The following is a 9,598-nucleotide window of genomic DNA, read 5'->3' on the forward strand; positions in this document are numbered from 1 at the left end:
AGGATTCAACAAAGTGTTGGTATAGATTATGCTTAAGGCGATGCCATACGTAGTAATGCAAAATCATGTGTTTTTGGTTTGAAAATTTGGTCGCCCAGAAATGTTTCAGATGCTTTAATTATTAAATACTGCGAGTAGAATACATCTTGGCCTTTGAAATGATCGATTATTTTGTAGGTAAGTCTTTTTATGAGCCCAGAATAAAATAATGTAAAGGCCTATGAAAACTGCTTTAAAGTTCAAAATCTCCTACTTACGATCCCATTTTCGGTTATGATTTTATTGTATAATGTGGCAAATTAAGTTATTTATAAAAAGATCGAAAAAAAAAATTATGCCTGAACATCCACAAAATAAAAGAAAAGGCACTTTTTGGCCATGTTTTTTTCTTGCATAAATCAAGACAGGCGGATGGTGTTAAGCGGGAATTTAAACCTTATCGTCATCTACGTAAGGGTTGTTATTGATATCGGCTCAATTTAAAATACTACACGACGTAGTGCATCGCCTTAATTCTATAAATGGAGTCAATAAATAAATCAATAACACCCCCATACTTGTTGCCCAGATCATGCATCCTATTGGTCAGTGAGTGTGTCTGATAGTTGGTCGTGTTAGTATTGCAGAAGAATATTATATTTTGTCTTTGTATTCCTAGTCGGCACATGGAATTTAATAGTGGCAACGGTGGCAGGGCTATCAATTAAGTTGTTAATGACTCTGTATAACACAACCGGGTATGAAATAAATCTCCTGTCAGACAGTGTTATTAGATGCAATTTAGCAGGGGTTAGAGGCTGGTTTGGGGAAACCTTTTGACCTCTCCAACTTGTCTCTCGACCCATCTCCTTGCGCCGCAGTAGTAGGGATATGTTCAAATGTCCTTAACTCCTGAATACACTGACCCCTAGATTCCTACCCAACCCTCATTCCCTTTACCTTCCCAGAACATCCTCCCGTCCCTTACCTTTAAAAAGACGGCATAGGCCTTTACGAAAATAATTTGTGTGGGACTAATGTAAAAAATATATATTTATTTATTTTATTGATACATGATTTAGTAGAGAGTACATGTGGTTTTTTGTGATATTTCACCCTCCATGTTAGGGATGACCCTGTGTTATGGCGGGTGAATTTTACAGTTTACGGACATAGAATCTATACATTACTATAATATAAATAAGAAAAATGATGTATAGCTAGTTTGGGTTGCAAGAAGAGGATGGAGAAGTTAGAGAATTATAAGAAGATGAAAAATTTGAGAAATTATTAGTAAATAGATCACACTAATTAATTATGTACATACTATACCGCTAAGTTAGGGAATAAGGATTTATTATGTTTTGTCTGAAAGGTGATTAAATTGATAGAGTGTAGAATGAATGGGTATTGTAGTTGTGATGTATTCCGTGTGTAAGGATCCATTTCGTAATTTGCTTTTTAAAGGAATGGGGTTGACTCACGGTTTTTAGGTTTTCAGGGATAAGGTTAAAGATTTTAGGAGCTAGGAAGAAAAATTGTCTTTGAGCTGACCTGGTATGTAGTGAAGGTACTTTGTAGTGACCGTTGGTTATTGTTCTGGTGGTGTAGTTGTGTTGTGAGAGAGTTTTGTTTTTATATTTGAACAGAAAATGCATTAGCGAAAATTTTGGGTGGAGTTGTCGTATGTTTAAGACCTTATACTCTATGAGGAGTCTAGTGGAGGGGTATCTTGTCGGTCGCTTGTTACCATGTTTTGGGCTTTTAGTAGAGGTTCGATGGTAGATTGTGCACATGTATACATATTTTTATAACATTAGCCCCACACAAAAATATATATCAACTCAATGCGCTTTATATATAGCTAGAATTAAAAATACTTAATGAAAATAATTTGCTGTTCACATAGACTAATGGTTTGCAATCCTTCAACCCGCAATCCCGCGAGATTACATAAATATTCGATCCCGCAGATTTGCGGGATTGAAAAAAATACTAAATTTACATGAAAAACATGCTGTTTATACAAACAAGCGGTGGTCAATCTTTGACAGTGAAAGAGGAACTGTACTTGATGTTGGGAAGAGAGGATAGATTCTCATCTTAAGCTTGGAAAATCGATAAAGCCCTATGTCAATACGATATTGACTAAATTCGTCATCCATGGTCAGTTACTGATATTTGCGAGCACGGATAACAATTGATAAGAAAATTTCTACGGCCATTAGACAAATTTCAGTACTGCCTCCATAGTAGATAGCCACGGTTAACTATCAATATACAAATCTGTTTTAATAATGTCGTTCGCTATTCAAAATTACTGGCTTATTAACGAACAGAGTTGTACTAACGAAGCTCTCAGAAATGAAAGCAGTCGTATAAGTGGTGAGTTGAATCTGTTCGGGCCAAGTTGTGAAAAAAAGACCTCGTTGACTAATTAACTCCCCATTTGGCAATGATTTTTTTAAATCCATTACCGATGGTTTTTTTTCTTGGAAACATTATTTACCACGTTATACGTAATTAAAAAAGACATTTAATTATAAAAAACATAATATTATAAAGGTTACTGTCACTTCATATTTTTTTACGCTTTATGTACAAATCATAATTAAAATAATTGCAAACCATGACCGAGTGAACTGTTTGGCAGTCTTCTGTTTTATATTAATTATTTCAAATTATACGGGAGCATCTATGGTAAACTTTTATATGCAAAGAGAAAGCTTGGTGTTCTCTCTTTCTAAATCTGTTTATATTATGTGTCCGACTATAATATAAAAGGAGATAGAATGAGTTTTGTAAGGAAATGTCATTTGATGACAACAGATTACACAATTTACGAGCAAATTTGTGAAGCAATATTATAAATAAGGAAGTACAAATATAAACAGGGCCGGCCCGGGGCCAAGCGGCAAAATTTTGGCGCCCCTTGTCAAACCACACGCCCAAAAAAGACGCATAGTTAGATGATCACTATAATCAATTATATTCTGAATGTTTTTAAGGGCGTGACAGATTACGCTATAAGTTCAAAGCGTTTTATATAAATCCATACAATCCTATACAGACCTGTCACACTTAAAAAATACGATGTGTTTTAAGTGGGGGCGTGGTGTATTTGAAAACCACGAAGAATTATTTACGGAGCGTCGTAATTACGCGGCTGTCATCTGCAAAGTGACAGATCCCATACAAAGAAATGATATTCCGCGGCAGTTCCCCAATTGATCTCACCCCTTGTCCTGAGTTATCACTTCATCATATAATACGAATATGCTACGCCCAAATCATGCGCGCACAATATAGTGTAATGTGTCTAAGACTTTATGAAAAATAAGGCTATGTATTAAGACTGTTAGGTATTATCAGCGCCTTGGCAATTGAGCGCCTGGAGCGGACTGCTTCAATTGCGCCCGCATAGGGCCGGCCCTGAATATAAATAACATTGTTATAAACATAATCACTCACCGTGCTCATTCTTCCCGTAGGGGTATGCAGAACAGTTTTAACACTACAACACAATACGACACTTAGAAACTGGATAAAAATAAAATCAACCTTGAAAAATAATTATACAAACACATTATCTTATTATAATCACAAGTTTATGACCTTGTATACATTTTACCGCAAATAAATAATGTTTGTATTATGTAGAACATATGTTAAAAGATATAATTTAATTGTAAAAAAATGATCAATTCGTGCTGATTATAATCTGAGATAAGAACAGATACAAAAATGGTAATTTAAAGTTATTAAAATGATAACATCTTCGATTATCAACTGTGCAAACAGTGTATCAAAGCTATTAAGATTGTATGAGATAGATTGCGGTATACTGATATAATTTGGGAGGCGGGTATGGGTACCGCCGCCCCGGGAACTGTTTATTGGATAACCAACCCTCCTACCACAAGTCACCCCAAGTGTTTCGTTACGTTTGGTTGATTAGCAGGGGTGCCCGCGTTCATGGAGTGAGGTTTGTCTAGAGAGACCTTTTGACATTTCCAGCCGGACTCTCCCGACCCACCGCCATTCAACGCAGTGGGAGTGATGGATTCATTCGTCCGTCATCCACCCACCCCTCATACATTTTACTTCCCAGAACTTTCACTAAAAAGACCCTGCACACAGCATGCCCAAAGATGACATAGGCCCTGAGGGATTTTTTTTCTTCAGGGCCTCGTGTGTGGAGCTAGTGTAAAAAAATCTCACATTTTAGTTAATTTTTTTTAAGAAAGATAAAATAAAGTTACTATATTTGAATTCGTCTTACCACCATCGTTAAAGTGGGGAAATTTTGCTTGTGCAGTGATGTGGGACTTAGCTAGCTAAGGATTGAACTCGAGAGGACAATATTACAATATGAATACTTTGCAAGAGTCCCAACTGCACAGAGCTAGTCGGACTGCGGGATCGCCAATGTGGGTATGTTGTGACTCTGAAGGGAGTGGGGAGGGGAAGAAGATGAGGGAAATGAAGGTTGGGAAGTACCTGGCTCTTCAGATTTGGTCACAAAACGCGGCTAAAACTATTTTAAGCAACGTTTCTGAACTGTGTCCTTTCACCAGTGACTGGATAACTCATCAAAATGACAGTTCAACACATCTTTAAATAGTGATATAAAGTCACGAAAAGTGATGAAGCAAAAACAATATTAAATAGGTTAGGATTACATGATAATTTTTTTATCGCTTTTAATCACTTTTTATTTGTTAAATATTGTCAACTTTCATTTTGTTAAATTATCATAAACCCATAGACATATGAATATTAGTAGACCTGCCCTAAGTGATTAAATGCGTATTATCCCCACTCCCCATACCGGTTCCATTGGAGCCGGCTGTGCTCGCGTATGGCCTCAAGTGAAATTTGAAAACGTGACGTCATCATTCTTGTGCGAACTATGGTCGAGGCATCATCGGGTCATTTTACGAAATAACACGGCAAAATGTTGACTTGTACTATGAAAAATTGTAAAAATAGATGTGAAAAAGAGAATAAACCCAATTGTCGTATTACATTCCATATATAAGCATTATTTTACTTTATTTTAAGCATATTCACATCGTATAATATGAATCAGTTGTTACTATCACATCGAGAAACGTCTGGACGCGAAACACAAAGCTGGTTGGTTGCTGGGAAGTAAATTATGAACATTTATAAAAGTGTCTTAACTAAATACTTAAACGAAATATTCGACTCTGAAAATAGAACCGAATTTTTTTGCCGAATTTGGACTTCGCAAATTTGTTCATAACGTGGCGAGTAATTTGCGCTCCCATGTAAAAATGTCTATTCATTCAAAAGCAGATTTTACTTTTAAGAAGTAAATGGTGATATTATAATGCGAGATGCCTATTTACTGTCAGATTGATTTATTGACGAATCACAGTCAGCTTCACTCCCTTCGTTCTTCAACAGTTGATTTTACCCCTCGCCATTATCTTCTCGTCTATTAATTCCTATGTCTGTGCATGAACCCTTTTTTTTAAATTGATGAATTCGAATGGTAGATGGTCTCAGAATTGCCCTGGTGAACGATTACCATGCAAAATCGAAGCTTTGCTTCAAATGGCTTTAGAAATGTTCAATGACCAGATCTGTATTTTCAGGTAGGTTCTTTTCAACATCTTAGAATGTCATAGTCCCACCAGTTCTGGATAATTGGTACTCTTATGGGATATTCACATAAAAATAAACAGATGCATAAATAGACGTAAGGGTTTATTTATAATATTGATGATAAAGAAGCGTCCTGTCATTCAGTTACATAAATAAATACGCTATAAAAAAAATTACGTTCATTTTTGGAAAAAAATCGATAACGCGTGAACAGATGACAGCCTGTTCGAAAATGTACTACAATTCGCCGAATATTTTGACAACTAAATTTCAAAAAAACGTATTTTATTTTTGAAATTACACTCGCTATGTTTTATTGATTTTAATATTTAATGTTGTATTCATTTAAAATACACTTTAAAGGACGCATTACAGAAAACACAGACTTAATTATATACGTTTGAATTGGTGCAAATATGTAATTAACAAGAATGGATTTTGTTCGTAAATGTACTACTATTTTGACAATGAAATGTCAAACGGTATTTTATTTTTCAAATTACACTCGAAATTACTACATACCTAATCGATTTTAATATTATTTCATCTTGTAATAATTTAGAGAACTCATTTAAAAGTATGTCGTTAAAAAAATAGTTTTTCGTGTAAATTTTAATTTTTACACAACATGGATTTCGTTCGGAAATGTACTATTATTTTGACAAGGAAATGTCAAAAAATTGTTTTTATTTTTTTCACATTACACTCACGATGACTTATTGATTTTATCTTGTAATAATTTATATTACAATTTAACTAACTCATAACTCATAGCAGAAAACATAGATTATATTATATAAGCTTGAATTGGGGTAAATGCTTCATTTACACAGATAGATTTTGTTCGGAAATTTACTACTATTTTGACAAGGAAATGTCAAAAAAATGGTATTTTATTTATCACATTACACTCGCAATCACTTATCGATTATGATATTTCATTTGGTAATTATTTAGAGCACATTTCACAGAACACATAACATATATTTAGTTATAGTAGTATAAATTGGTGTAAATGTTTGATTTGCACGCGCGGATTTTACCACTTTTATAATCGATCTGACACTTACGGCACTATTTTTGACAGCTCAAAGCAAAGGATGATTTTAAGCGATGAAAGATTATTTTCAACGTCTGAATTAATGGTTTCTTGTTTATAATATTTAGTAATAGCAATTTTAAATCTTAAAATAAACTGTGCACGTAATAATTTCGCAATTATAAGGCGATAAAGAGCGGGATCGGATGAAATATCGCAATCGATCACCTCGTAACGTTCAGAGTTGGCTGAAACATGGTCACAATTAGTTGGCAAGTTGCGAATAATGAATGAAATGTGGAAATAAACTGAGTAATGATTAATAAAAATTGATCTTGTGGGAAGTATCACGATCAACATTCAACACTCAACATTTCTCCAACAGCGAGCAGCTGAAACTTGGCGAATTATAGCATACTATGGGCGAGCATTATCGATCGTGAGAATGGCCGTGTGTAAAGGCCAGCCGCGATAGGTGATGTTACTTCTAGTAGGCAGATGTGTAGATGTGAAGTATGGAGAGAGGATAGAATGGTAGGTTGTGTGTACTCACCGAAGCCTTCGTTCACTGTCTGGTATAGTCTAGGTTAGCCCTCCTGAGCCGAGTATAATCCCAAGCAGGCTATCGTATAATACAAGAGGCACTGAGTTGGTTCATCGTAACGTAAACTGAAACATCTAAACAACGGGTTGAGTTCTCGACCTAATTATAGGCCTCCTTCGCATCGTCCCGGACAACGTGAGTCTACTATAACACAATATGGATTAGCGGCACTGTCGAGCCGAGGGTTGCTGGTCAGGAGGATGGAGTACGGGACGTAAGGGTGGTGACAGGTGCAGGAGGCGGGGGGAGTGTCAGGAGTCCACGGGGCTGCAGCAGCTCGCGCCAGACAAGAAAACGCCTCCCGAAGTTCGATACTGCATCCGCTGTTCACGTCTCGGGACGGCGCTGGAGCTAGTATCGATCCGCCCGGCGTTACCTGAGGGACACGGACACTGCGGGGATATAAATAGTCCGTCGGAAGAGTCGGGTGGACGTGGAACGGGAGTCGGGAAGGCCGCTCGCTAAATATAGCGGCGCTGGGCAGAGCGGCAGAGGTCGGGCTGGCGGCTGGCCCTCTCAGCCTCGGCCTCTGCGCGCCCCGTCAGGCGGGCCGGGCCCATCCCTGGCATCCTGATCCTGGGAGGGGCCCGGCCCGCATTACCCATCCTGTAATACCTGGTCTGCGCGCACACACTCACACACGACACTACTGACTAGTCTACACCATCGCACTTGTTCTGGCACTGGCACGACTGACTGGCGACTGCCACTGGCTACTGGCACAACTCGGCCGCCTCTCGCGCGCCTCTACAGAACCTAGAACTAGCCTGTGACCTGTGATGTGATGCCCGAAAACCGCCTTTTCCCTACGATTACTTTCCCCATAAATTCCCTACATTCAAAATGAATCGTGATCCGATCCCATTGATTTTCTTTGACAAGATACTTAATAAAACATTCAAATCGTGTAGTATTCCCAGAGAGAGGTTTTACGTGACGTCATCATACTAGTATCTTCTGTACGACCTCGATCTGGGACTACTATATCTGTATCCGTTTTGATTTATTACGGAATCTGACAATTGTGTTCATATAGCTCGGAAAAAGGAATAGTTATTATTTTTTATAACTATAACACATGATTATGACTGGACATCGGATTATGCTCGTAATGCACATTTGAACCCTTTTGTTCGTTAATGCATATTTGAGCCTTTCAACCATTTTACTCTTCACTTGAGCTAAGCACAAAAGTTATTGTAGTCGGAACCGGCTATTTGTGGAACCGGTTCCATTTGCAATCTTCAGAAAAAGATATTTTTTAAAAAGACTGCCGATGACATGAGGGTGATTGCTTTGGTTGGTAAAATATTTTTAGGAACCGGTTCTTTACACAGAAGCCATACATTGTTAGGTGGAAATTTATTCCAACTAACCAACCTATCATGGATTCTAGTTAGACTATTTCTTGTGAATAATCACCAAAGAATCTAGAATTCTTCTTACTCCGTGGAATCCTGCTGGAACACTTATTTTAACCAGCCAAATAGATGTGAGAAGGTAGTAGATAAATATTTTTTTAAATAAACAATGATGTACTATTTAAGGTTAAGAAATACATCATATGTATTGTCTAAGAGCATGACTTTTACACAAAAAGGCTATTTATTTTTATTGTTATGAAATTTAAAGAGTTATACCGTAAAATTAGTTTTTCGATATCTCCAAAAATTGATGAAAAAAAGTGATGAGCTTTCAATGTGAACATGTATCAAATGTATGCAAGGGCGAAATCCATATAATATATGTATATGCATAAAAACACACGCGTATTCGAATGCAACGTTATGTCAAAATTTCAATGCAATCGGTGAAGAACTTTTGGTGATTTAAGATTTTTATCAAACAAACATTAACATTTTTATTTATATAGATAGATTATGATGTGATGTGCTACTTGTAAATACCTACCACAATGCACTTTTACAAATTCAAAAATATTTTGTTCATAACCCAGTTTTCTACAAAATTTATTTGATTCTTTTAGCAGTCCAGTAAAGCAAAACATTTTAAAATTTTAAAAAAAATAAGAATTTAGTACATTTCATATTTTTTCTCCCCAGATCTAGGGAAATTTTCCCAGTCATCACATCACTCGGCCAGCACTAGCCGACTACCCGATCTCGACCCGAACTAGCTGGTGGCCGAACGAGCGGCGCCGGAAAGAGCCGAACAGATCCAACATGGCGGCTGCTCCCTAATAATCGCTAACTCACAAAAACATCGATTACTTTTGACGTTTACGCAAGTTCCTACTTGGCTTCAGGTAGGATTCTTACTAAATGGCAACACATTCCCAAACCTCATACTAAAAAAGGGATTATAATACGATTCATTTCAAC

General features: G+C 36.9%; 1 protein-coding gene across 6 annotated transcripts in view; it reads right to left on the bottom strand.

Moving 5' to 3' along the window:
- PMCA (plasma membrane calcium-transporting ATPase 3) overlaps positions 1 to 8,015 on the bottom strand; it is a 379,691-nt gene extending 371,676 nt beyond the window's left edge. For 4 of the 6 annotated variants that reach the window (XM_089649335.1, XM_089649332.1, XM_089649337.1 and 1 more), the window contains exons 1-2: positions 7,872 to 8,015; positions 7,206 to 7,400 (exon numbers count right to left, since the gene is read on the bottom strand). The gene's annotated coding sequence lies outside the window, so the exon portion shown is untranslated. The remainder of the gene's footprint in view (positions 1 to 7,205; positions 7,401 to 7,871) is intronic. The other 2 variants (XM_089649334.1, XM_089649333.1) reach the window with 2 other exon arrangements.
- Positions 8,016 to 9,598: the final 1,583 nt, after the last annotated feature.

The sequence above is a fragment of the Hesperophylax consimilis genome, chromosome 29 (assembly GCF_061612785.1).
Source record: "Hesperophylax consimilis isolate HC1 chromosome 29, BYU_Hcon_1.0, whole genome shotgun sequence".
Classification (NCBI taxonomy): domain Eukaryota; kingdom Metazoa; phylum Arthropoda; class Insecta; order Trichoptera; family Limnephilidae; genus Hesperophylax; species Hesperophylax consimilis.